This window comes from Sitophilus oryzae, unplaced genomic scaffold (genome assembly GCF_002938485.1).
Source record: "Sitophilus oryzae breed Bouriz unplaced genomic scaffold, Soryzae_2.0 scaffold_1390_pilon_pilon, whole genome shotgun sequence".
Lineage (NCBI taxonomy): Eukaryota > Metazoa > Arthropoda > Insecta > Coleoptera > Curculionidae > Sitophilus > Sitophilus oryzae.
The window spans coordinates 284025-296471 of NW_022146049.1; positions in this window are offsets into that span (position 1 = coordinate 284025).

Consider the following 12447-nt stretch of genomic DNA (forward strand, 5'->3'; position numbering starts at 1 on the left):
ATGGTTTAATACCGGGTGTTTTTCACAAGTGGCTCATCCCTATAACTTTTATACTTTTTCAAACAAAAACCGTTGGTATGTTGGTATATGATATAAAACAGAATTGATTGACATATTCAGTTATTTTCAGTCTCTTTCTGTTTCACCAGAAATGACTGAACATTTGATTTTTAAATGGTACCCTCGATATTTTTATACAGGGTGGTCCGAACTGTGTTCCGGAAACTTCGGCAGCATATTCTGCAGATAAAAAGAAGTAAAAAAGTTCGTATAAATATATGTTCTAAAATGCTTAGTTTTGGTGATACGGGGTGTAGAAGTTTCATTTTTATTTCGATTTTTTCCAAATAATTTCTGAAGTAACCTGAATATTTGGATGAAAATTGGTGGATGGGTATTTTTTGACATGAGAAATTTGGGATTTTGATGTCAATATGACTCTTAAAATATCTTAATTAAAATTGTAATCATTGCAACAATAAACGTAGTCAATTTTGATGAAAATTATCCTTTTTATATGTTGTAAAATAGATAATTTAAGGCAGGTCCAATAAATTTGAATCATATCGGCATTTGACGAATTATTTTTTGAACTAAATAAGTTTGGATGTATCACAAATTAGAATATATTAGCTTTTTGATGTTTTACATATATTTTATAAATAACTTTTCTCTTTCTTATTATACAGGGTGGTCCGAACTATATTCCGGAAACTTTGGCAGCATATTCTGAAGATAAAAATAAGTAAAAAAGTTCCTATAAATGTATGTCCTAAAATGCTTAGTTTCGGAGATACAGGGTGTAGAAGTTTTATTCTTATTTCCATTTTTTCCAAATAATTTCTGAAGTAAAGTCAATATTTGGATGAAAATTGGTGGATGGGTGTTTTTTGACATGAGAAATTTGATTTTGATGTCAATAGGACTCTTACTTGTAGAGGGCGCCACCTACATATTTTTTAACTGGTTTGAAGAGTAATAATTATTACGGACGAAAAATTATAATTTTTCGTCCGTACCTGTATAAAACTACTGAGTAAAAACGTATACATTTACGACGTTTTTTACGTAAAAAAAATCTCTTAGAAAAAATCGCTACGAGTAATGGTTCTCGAGATATTTGGAATCGAAATTATCAAAACCTGTCATGACTGACATAAATTAAACATGTGTAATAAAAATCAAGTTTCTCATGTCAAAAAACTCCCAGACACCAATTTTCATCCAAATATTGACGTTACTTCAGAAATTATCTGGAAAAAATCGAAATAAAAATGAAACTACACGCTGTATCTCCGAAACTAAGCATTTTAGAACATACACTTTTTACGAACTTTTTTACTTCTTTTTAGCTGCAAAATATGCTGCCGAAGTTTACGAAATACAGTTCGGACCACCCTGTATAATCCCATGTGTCAACTTTTGACATGTTTGCTTAAAGAAAATGATATTTTAAATTTCTATATCTATAGTAAGCCCCGGATTGTCTTTACAAGAATAAAATAAGTTCAATTCATATTTACATGACATATTTTCTCGGTTAACAGTGTACTATTTGAACACAAAAATTTAAATTACTCGTGTTTGGAAACATGCAAAGCCATGGCTAATCTCGGAAAATAGATTAAAAGTGTATAGTTACTTCACCTGTACAACTGTGAAATAAATTGATTTCTCTTAATCTATCTAAAAACCTAAAGCTCCTTCATTATAAGATGAGAACAATAGATAAGGCTCACATGCAAGGAATATAAACCTAACAAGGGCTTTCGCGTGTGTGAAGTTTACAAGAAGTATAGAAAGCGTTACTATTTTCTTTTTTCTTTTTTCTACATGCATGCACGGATATTGTGATAAACATAAATGACCAAAGCTACAAAAATACAAATCCAGTGGCGCAGAACATAGCATTTGGTGTTTTCATGATTTAGTGAATATATTTTTATGTATTCTTTATACCAAGGGCTGGCAAAGGTTAGTCTTGGGTCGAGATTTCCGTATGTAAGAAGAGTACAATGCGTTTATAATGTACTGAACAAAGAGAGAACAGTAAACACGTTGCGTAAAAACGTATGAAATGAATCGAGAAACTGTGCACATTGCTAAAAGACGTGGAAGGGGATATAGCAGATTTGTCGCTGTTGACCGGTCGACCCAATCAGTACCTCAGTCAGTACTTAAAGTTCTAGGGAAAGGTGTACATCATGCGTTCAGCTTCACGATTTAATTACGTCTCGTGATATTTTGTTTATTTATTAACGAGTCGTTTTTAAAGTCGTCAAAATTTAAGTGCAAGCTAGAAACACTTGCATTTTTGGTAAAAATAAGTGGAATTGAGTTGGTTAGGTTAGTTTTTTCAAAACTTTCTTAATATTTCTGCTGTATTTTCTCGTAGACAGTAAGTGAAAATCTTTATCAATAAAAAAATTGACTGCTGAAAATTGCTATGCTCTAAAAGTAAATAGATGTGTTGTTTACAATTTTTGAATGAATAAAAAAACAACCTTATCGAATTTTTCTTATGTTAACATATTGTAAAAGATCCTGTCTTCAAAATAAAAAAAAAGTTTCAATATCTAAAGTGTTTATGAGTTATGGCGTGTTATGTGTTAAAAAGTTGAGTTTCTAAACTATCGCGATTACTGACGTTTTCTCGTTATAAAAAAATGACACCCTAAAGATATCCTTATAATTCCATTTCAGATACTCAGAAACATTTCTAATGATTTTATCTAGTTATCTTTTCGAAAAAAAGTCTTTTAAAAAAAGCGGTTTACGATCGTGATTTTCTTTACTTGATAGGGAAAGGCGTACCGGCAACGCCGCAACAGCACTCCGTCGCATTTCTCTCACTCCGACTTAATAAGATCCCTATGCGATTTACTTCCACACATGTAAATACCGACCCAAGTGTAACAGTTGCCAGCACGGTACACTCACACGGCACGAGAAACGGGCACCTTAAAATATTGATGTATTTTAAAGTTTAATATATTTTGTTCTAGTGGGCCGATTTTGATCATTTTTTAAGCAATTTGTAGCTAAATTGTTTGACTTTCTAGTGTCTCTTTATAAATTAAAAATGAAAATTTCCATCTCTCAATTATACGGAGGAAAACAAAATGTTGATGTGGAATATATTAACAAAGCAAGGAATTTAAAAATGATTTTATCGTCTTTTCCCGATAGTTTGTTTTATGATTCATCTCAATAACTTCATTTTTAGAGTTCCGTACCCAAAGGGTAAAAACGGGAACCCTATTAATAAGACTTCGCTGTCCGTCTGTTCGTCTGTCACAAAGGTCTATCTTATGAACCGTTATAGCTAGACAGTTGAAATTTTTACAGATAATGTATTTATGTTGCCCCTATAAGAACAAATCCTAAAAACCGAATTAAATAAATGTTTATATATAAAAAAGTACTTTCACTAAACATTATCTTTTAAGTAAGAATTTTACATAGAATCTTTCAAGTCCTCGGTGGCCGAGTGGTTAAAGCGTTAGGACTTTACGCTACTATGACGTTGGAGCCGTAGTAAGGCAGGTTCGAATCCTAGTCAATGCGACTTTTTTAATTGTTTTTTTTTAATTCTTACATATTTATTTTTACTTTTTACATATTTTTACATTTTTATTATTGATTAATACAATTGTTAGTAATGTGTTTCTTCATTTTTTTTTAAATTACTTATACGCGCATTCAAAATTTCAGCTAAATCGGAAAAAAATGTTTATACTAATAGGAGAGACTGTCCTAAAAAGATATACCCAAATTATTTTAGGCAAAAATTCCGTCCTAAAAAATTAAATTCCTACACTAATTTCGGCATCTAATATATTGAAATGTTTAACATTGGATAGCAGTTTTTATTCTTATTAAAAAAAGCTATCTATAAAAAATACCGTTTTTTACAAAAAGTTACTTTTTTAGTCAATACAAAATAGGTTAGATAAAACGACATACCCATTATAAATGTAGATAAACTTAAATAAACGCCACAGAAAACTTAATTTTATTCTAAAAATAAAGTAAATAATAAATGAAAACATTAGTAGTTGCCTAACATTGTTAAAGACAATGAGAGTTAGATAGTATGATGTGTGATAGCAACGATCATAGTTTAACTTTGACAAATATCACATAGGAACTGCTTGACTCGTTTGTTTACACCGGCACATTCTGTGTAGCCCCACATTTTGCATCGTTGGTACCTAATCCAACCTTCTCCAGACTTTGACAAGCTATATAATTCGTTGCAATATATGCAGTAAGCATCATCTTCATCATCTTCTTCCATTTCCTGTAAAGCCTCCGTTTCTTCTTCACTGGCACTTTTTACAAGATTTCGTGTAACCCTTTTCCCTTCTGACCTTCTTCTTTCTGTCTCAATTTTATTTTCGTACTTCGCCTTAATTTTTTCTATTTTTGGAGTGCTCGTTAACTCGCCAGACTCCTGCGTTCTTCTTTTTTCCTGTAGATGTTTCTTGTTTTTTTTTGGAAATGGAGAAAGCATTGAAAGTAGAATTGTTGTTTTTTGGCCGGATCTCCAGTTTGATCAGTATCGCCGGACGGACCTGCAGTTTGATCGGTATTGTTAACAGGTGGTCTCGAAACACGTCTGGGTTATGACAAATATCACATAGGAACTGCTTGACTCGTTTGTTTACACGGCACATTCTGTGTAGCCCCACATTTTGCATCGTTGGTACCTAATCCAACCTTCTCCAGACTTTGACAAGCTATATAATTCGTTGCAATATATGCAGTAAGCATCATCTTCATCATCTTCTTCCATTTCCTGTAAAGCCTCCGTTTCTTCTTCACTGGCACTTTTTACAAGATTTCGTGTAACCCTTTTCCCTTCTGACCTTCTTCTTTCTGTCTCAATTTTATTTTCGTACTTCGCCTTAATTTTTTCTATTTTTGGAGTGCTCGTTAACTCGCCAGACTCCTGCGTTCTTCTTTTTTTCCTGTAGATGTTTCTTGTTTTTTTTTTGGAAATGGAGAAAGCATTGAAAGTAGAATTGTTGTTTTTTTGGCCGGATCTCCAGTTTGATCAGTATCGCCGGACGGACCTGCAGTTTGATCGGTATTGTTAACAGGTGGTCTCGAAACACGTCTGGGTTATGACAAATATCACATAGGAACTGCTTGACTCGTTTGTTTACACCGGCACATTCTGTGTAGCCCCACATTTTGCATCGTTGGTACCTAATCCAACCTTCTCCAGACTTTGACAAGCTATATAATTCGTTGCAATATATGCAGTAAGCATCATCTTCATCATCTTCTTCCATTTCCTGTAAAGCCTCCGTTTCTTCTTCACTGGCACTTTTTACAAGATTTCGTGTAACCCTTTTCCCTTCTGACCTTCTTCTTTCTGTCTCAATTTTATTTTCGTACTTCGCCTTAATTTTTTCTATTTTTGAGTGCTCGTTAACTTGCCAGACTCCTGCGTTCTTCTTTTTTTTCCTGTAGATGTTTCTTGTTTTTTTTGGAAATGGAGAAAGCATTGAAAGTAGAATTGTTGTTTTTTTGGCCGGATCTCCAGTTTGATCAGTATCGCCGGACGGACCTGCAGTTTGATCGGTATTGTTAACAGGTGGTCTCGAAACACGTCTGGGTTATGACAAATATCACATAGGAACTGCTTGACTCGTTTGTTTACACCGGCACATTCTGTGTAGCCCCACATTTTGCATCGTTGGTACCTAATCCAACCTTCTCCAGACTTTGACAAGCTATATAATTCGTTGCAATATATGCAGTAAGCATCATCTTCATCATCTTCTTCCATTTCCTGTAAAGCCTCCGTTTCTTCTTCACTGGCACTTTTTACAAGATTTCGTGTAACCCTTTTTCCCTTCTGACCTTCTTCTTTCTGTCTCAATTTTATTTTCGTACTTCGCCTTAATTTTTCTATTTTTGGAGTGCTCGTTAACTCGCCAGACTCCTGCGTTCTTCTTTTTTTTTCCTGTAGATGTTTCTTGTTTTTTTTGGAAATGGAGAAAGCATTGAAAGTAGAATTGTTGTTTTTTTGGCCGGATCTCCAGTTTGATCAGTATCGCCGGACGGACCTGCAGTTTGATCGGTATTGTTAACAGGTGGTCTCGAAACACGTCTGGGTTATGACAAATATCACATAGGAACTGCTTGACTCGTTTGTTTACACCGGCACATTCTGTGTAGCCCACATTTTGCATCGTTGGTACCTAATCCAACCTTTCTCCAGACTTTGACAAGCTATATAATTCGTTGCAATATATGCAGTAAGCATCATCTTCATCATCTTCTTCCATTTCCTGTAAAGCCTCCGTTTCTTCTTCACTGGCACTTTTTGCACAAGATTTCGTGTAACCCTTTTCCCTTCTGACCTTCTTCTTTCTGTCTCAATTTTATTTTCGTACTTCGCCTTAATTTTTTTTTCTATTTTTTGAGTGCTCGTTAACTCGCCAGACTCCTGCGTTCTTCTTTTTTCCTGTAGATGTTTCTTTTTTTTTTTGGAAATGGAGAAAGCATTGAAAGTAGAATTGTTGTTTTTTTGGCCGGATCTCCAGTTTGATCAGTATCGCCGGACGGACCTGCAGTTTGATCGGTATTGTTAACAGGTGGTCTCGAAACACGTCTGGGTTATGACAAATATCACATAGGAACTGCTTGACTCGTTTGTTTACACCGGCACATTCTGTGTAGCCCCACATTTTGCATCGTTGGCACCTAATCCAACATTCTCCAGACTTTGAAAAGCTATATAATTCGTTGCAATATTTGCAGGAAGCATCATCTTCATCATCTTCCATTTCCTGTAAAGCCTCCGTTTCTTCTTCACTGTCATTTTTTAGAAGATTTCGTGTAACCCTTTTCCCTTCTGACCTTCTTCTTTCTGTCTCAATTTTATTTTCGTATTTCGCCTTAATTTTTTCTATTTTTGGAGTGCTCGTTAACTCGCCAGACTCCTGCGTTCTTCTTTTTTTCCCTGTAGATGTTTCTTGTTTTTTTTTTGGAAATGGAGAAAGCATTGAAAGTAGAATTGTTGTTTTTTTGGCTGGATCTCCAGTTTGATCAGTATCGCCAGACGGACCTGCAGTTTGATCGGTATTGTTAGATGGACCTGCAGCTTCGTCTGTTATGTGGAGTTGATCAGTTATCAAACTAGGCATAAACAGGTGGTCTCGAAACACGTCTGGGTTCAATGGGAATATACCAGTATGAGCAAATCCAGAACACGCTGTTGCCGCTGTAGCTGCCTTACCATAGGCTACAGAAAAAGTCGATTACTAGGAAATTACTAGGATAAAATGATATACCTATGCCGTTTTATAGTAAATGCCGGTATGTCGTTTTAACCCATAAACATTTTTTTAGAAACTTTGGGAATTAAAACTATCCTTACGTTTTTTGGAAAATCACCCACTAGAATATCGATGTAATATTCTGTATAGAATGGCAATGTTTTAATGGTTTAACCAAAAAACGTATTTTTGTTCAACTTTTCAATACTTTTATAACAGTTGGTTTAAAAATCGGGAACAAAGAAAACACATAAGTAGAGATGTAGGCCGCAAATAAGCAAAATCGTGCGTGATATTACACGAATGAGTTGTAGGTTACTCTATTGTTTCATAGATGGCTCCAATTGTCTTGAAAGGTGCGTTCAGAAACAAAAACGGTGCTTATGTCATTTTATCGACTATGTCATTTTAGGACAGTCTCCTTTATAGTGTCTAATGTTGTATAGATAATGAATGGTACGGAACCTTCGTGCGCGAGTCCGACTCCGCTTTTTTATTGGAAATATTTGCTGTTGAATAAGACAGTAACGATTTACAGCAATTTTATCGTTGATTTTGGGTCCTCATCAACACACTTATAAAATAGTCTTGATTCTTTTTGTAATGTCACTGTTATTCAAAAGTCATATTATTATTATTGTTTCTTGACATTTAAGTACTCTAGTAGAGATGGTTTTAAGTTCTGAAGTATCGGCTATTGCTACTTTAATTGATCATGTTATAGTCTGTGAAACGAATAACTTTGAATTTGACTGTTCCCGCGGGCTTTTCTAGTGTTAATTTTATTAGGTTAGCAACTTGCGGCCATGCTGACGCAATGCCGTCTCTAATAGAACAGCCGTATAAATTACAGCAATCTTTATTTTATAGCCATCGCTGACGCCTCTTTTTCTATGATATTGTATTATTTGCAAATATAATTTTTCGAAAATTGATACTTGCAAAATATACATATAAATTTTGTGAATGCAAATAATAATACATCACTGTTAGTAGATATTGGATGGTTTTTGTTAAATTAGATCGATTTTCAAAACCCCAAAATTTAAAAATATATTTTACGTTTTACCCATTATCTTATGTACCTATTCATTTTTTGTATATTGTAAAACATTTGCTGCATTTGTATGATTCATAGTTTATTTGCCAAAGTATTTGTTACTATAAATAGGTATATAAATTGTATTTATTAACTGTATATTACGTATATTTCATGTAAACTATATCATTTTTAAAATACAAACCAAAAATACGAGGAATAATTTTCCATGTATTCTAGAACATATTTATTAATCCGTTTATTAATCCGTAATACCTAACTAGCGTCACGTCATAAATCTCGCTTCGAGGCTGTTCTATTAGAGACGGAATTGGTCTGATATTTTTAGAAATGTCAAAAGCTGATGACATTTTACTTTTGACAATTATGACATTTCGTGTTGTTTTTTGCAAGAAGAGGAAGAAATGTCACTTGTTTTATTATTTTCCTTTTCTATTTCACGAAAGCAAAAAGAGATACCTATCTGATTCAGTTTATAATCATCTGCTGATGATGCTAACATGGTTAGCGAAACGCGCGTCCAGTGTAAAAGTAAAAGTGTTTTGGTGTATTGTGGTGATTTAGTGTTTTTATTTTGCTATCTGATTCGTTCAGGCACTCAATTTAAAAAATATCAGTAACTTTTTTGACAGAGAGATTTTATATTTGCTATGTTGGTAAAAAATAACGGTCAAAATTCAAAGTTATTCATTTTATAGACTATACATACCAACTTAAGGACTTAAAACCATATATGCTATAGTAACTGCCCAACATACAATAATAGTATGATCACAGTATGATCTTTCAAAGACAGTAGCATTACATAAATTATAAACACTATTTTATAGGTCTGTTGACTAAGACCAAAAGCAAAGGCATACCTTTAATGTAATAAATTTGAAAAAATGTTAGTGTCTTCTTCAAGAGCGAATATCTCTAAAATATCTGGTTGATTAAGAATCTCTAATTTTTGTTTAATATAACAGTGATATATGATATGTCACTATAGAAAAAAAAACATAAATTTAGAACTTTCTTTTACTACTTTATTCCTGAGAAATCACTGAGACGTCTATGTGGAATAGAAATTCAACATGGAACATGCAATTCTTACATTTATTTTACATATATTTGGCACTTACCAAAATATCTAGGCTGATAATATCGTGTAGGAATATATATGTATGATAATGAAAATGAAAGAAACAAATTAGAAATAGAGCAAGCAGATTTATTATCAGGATAGACGTGGAGTTGGTAAAAAGAAAAGAACACTTTGCTTATACGTGATGATGTTCCATTTTTAGCCGGTTGGTTAGTTTTAACATGAAATCCTGAAGTGGAAACGGCTGTAATAAATAAAAATAATATCCCAAAACAAAAAAGAAACGAACTAAAATAGTTTAAATGCTTTTTAACAGATCTATTTATTATCTAGTGACTTATTAATGCATTTGGGTTTAGATGATTTATATAATGTAGAACCGAGAAAAAAATAGTGTTAGGTTAACTAATTTTACATATAAAATGACAGCGATCTTCATTCTGAGCATTTTGTTTTTTGGATCATGTCAATACATGCTTTGGTTAATTTTTGAGAGCGAAATGAACTTGCCACCAGCAATTTGCAATTTTCTCGATTATCTTTATTTTTGATATTATTTTTCAATATGACGAGGTGGCTTTGGTGATTATTGTGAACTATAGGTATACTACTATGAACTGTCCATCATGCTCGACGTTTAGGAAATGCTTTCCAGGAGGGTTAGAGGTTGGGAAGCGGTACAAACTTCATTAAATGAACTTCGCTTGGTTCTTAAAGAAGAATGGAAAAGCATAACGCAATATTACATATTCAGCCTCAATGACAATATGAACGGACGTATACAGGCAGTCATATAGCAGCCAACGGAGGCATCAAAAAGTATTAGGGTATATTTTACAATTTTTTTCTGTTTGTATATTTGAGTAAAATAATTGTAAATAACAAATTCAAAGCAATTAAAAAATTCACTTTTTTTATAGATGAAGTTATAGATTGTAAATGTTTAGTTTTTGAAATATTTTCAATTTTATCCCACAAATGACATTTACAATAAATTGGAGGCTACTTAATTATTACTCGGATTTGTTAGATTTCTTTGTATTTTCATTATCTTATTTTAACTAAATGCATGGGTAGGCCTTATTTTACTTACTTATTTTATATGAAAGTAGACACATATCACACGGTGTTGATAACAATGTGATAAAATAAATAAAATATTTAAAAAAAATATATAGAAAGAATATTTTTCTTTAAGGAGAAATCTTAATGTTTGGTTTCAAGTTTTATTTTATTGAAATTTAAGAAACTTTTTATAAAGTTTTTTAAACAGTTTTCTATTTAAAAGGTACAATCACGCGTAATTTGTATAATTCATACAATTATAACTTAAAAACATAAATTTAAAAGTAATTTTAATAATAATGTATACAGCAACAAGTATTAAAAGTTAACAATATTAAAATAATCATGAAATGGTATGTGTTAGATAAATGTCGATAGGGCTAGATATAACGAATTTAACCCAAATCCAGACGTTTCTCTAAAGGTAAATGCAAATTAGAAACTTCGGCAAAAGTGAAACTAAAAGTTATTACATGACGTAACATCACAGAAAGTTTTCCATGCAATTATTTTTGATTAATAATTCTCAAATTTATGTGTATTTTGTTATTAATTTTTTTGTTTCATTTCAACACTTTTTTTTGTTTCAATTTGTGCTTTTAAGTAAGTAAATTGTTTTTTTTATACATTTTGTAGCAAACTGCTATTATTAGCGCTAAATTAGAAGTTAATATTGACTTAAAACACTTTTGCAGTTTAGATACTTAAAAATATTAGGGTAGATTCATTCAAATTTAATGTTCCATATTATACTTTCGCTAATTTTTACAATAACTTGAACTATGTTCCCGCTAATAAAGATTGATGTTTTTAGTAAAATTTAATGTATTTTTAAACGTTTGAAGATGTTACAGCAATTAATAACACATTTTTAATTAAATTAATACATTAATTAGAAGAGGACGTTGTTGCCATTTTTATTCTGAAAAAAATATTAAAACACCTCAAATTTTTTAAAGATATCATGTTGGTACGGTTTTTATGGACTACTTTGCATATATCGGATGTTATATATAGGTTAACGTAGAATTTATGGTAAACGTTTTGCTCGTAACATATTAGGTTAGATTTAAGAGGCATGCAAGACATTAAAAATATTGTTTTGAACATTTATCTTTATAAATATATATAAAAATAGTTTATATTTGACAAAATTTTAGACTGAATTTATAAGGATTTGTTTTTTCTTATTTGAATTTCAGAAAAGGGGTGTAAATAAATCTGTGTTAATTCGATACGCACAAAATTTTAGTAAGAATTTGATCAACTTTATAATTTCTTAAAAAAATATAATTTAAAGTTATAAATTATTTTTTTTAATTTTTACATATTGATATGAAAAAACTCAAAATCAAAGTGAGGATGCAGTCAATAATCACCACGCAGGCTAATAAAACTACTTTTTCAATTTGTCAAGCTTTCGAGAATTTTATTCCCATCGTCAGGAGTTACTGTTTGATCGAGCTCGAAACAACAATGTAGCAATTTATTTCTGATACTATATTTTTTTGTAAAGAAGAACGCCAGTAGATGTATATGTATTTTAGTGTTATATAAAAGAAATGTCCTTGTAAATCCAATGTCCTATGATGTTTATTTTATTATTTAATGGGGGTGCCTTATTTTGCAGAGGACGTTGTTTAGTTAATTGACTCATTTAAACTGTCCTGATGATGGGAATAAAATTTTCGAAAGCTTGACAAATTGAAAAAGTAGTTTTATTAGCCTATGTGATGATTATTGACTGTATCCTAACTTAGATTTTAAGTTTTTTTTTAACTTAGTCAGTCACGACTAAACCTGCTGTTTTTTTATTGATATGAATATAAATGTAGTTGCTTGATAACTATGAAGAACTTGGTCTCATATTTTTAATTAAAGAAACAAACAAATTTACTATATTTTAGCTTTCCTATATATGATTTTAAGGTATTTTGTTT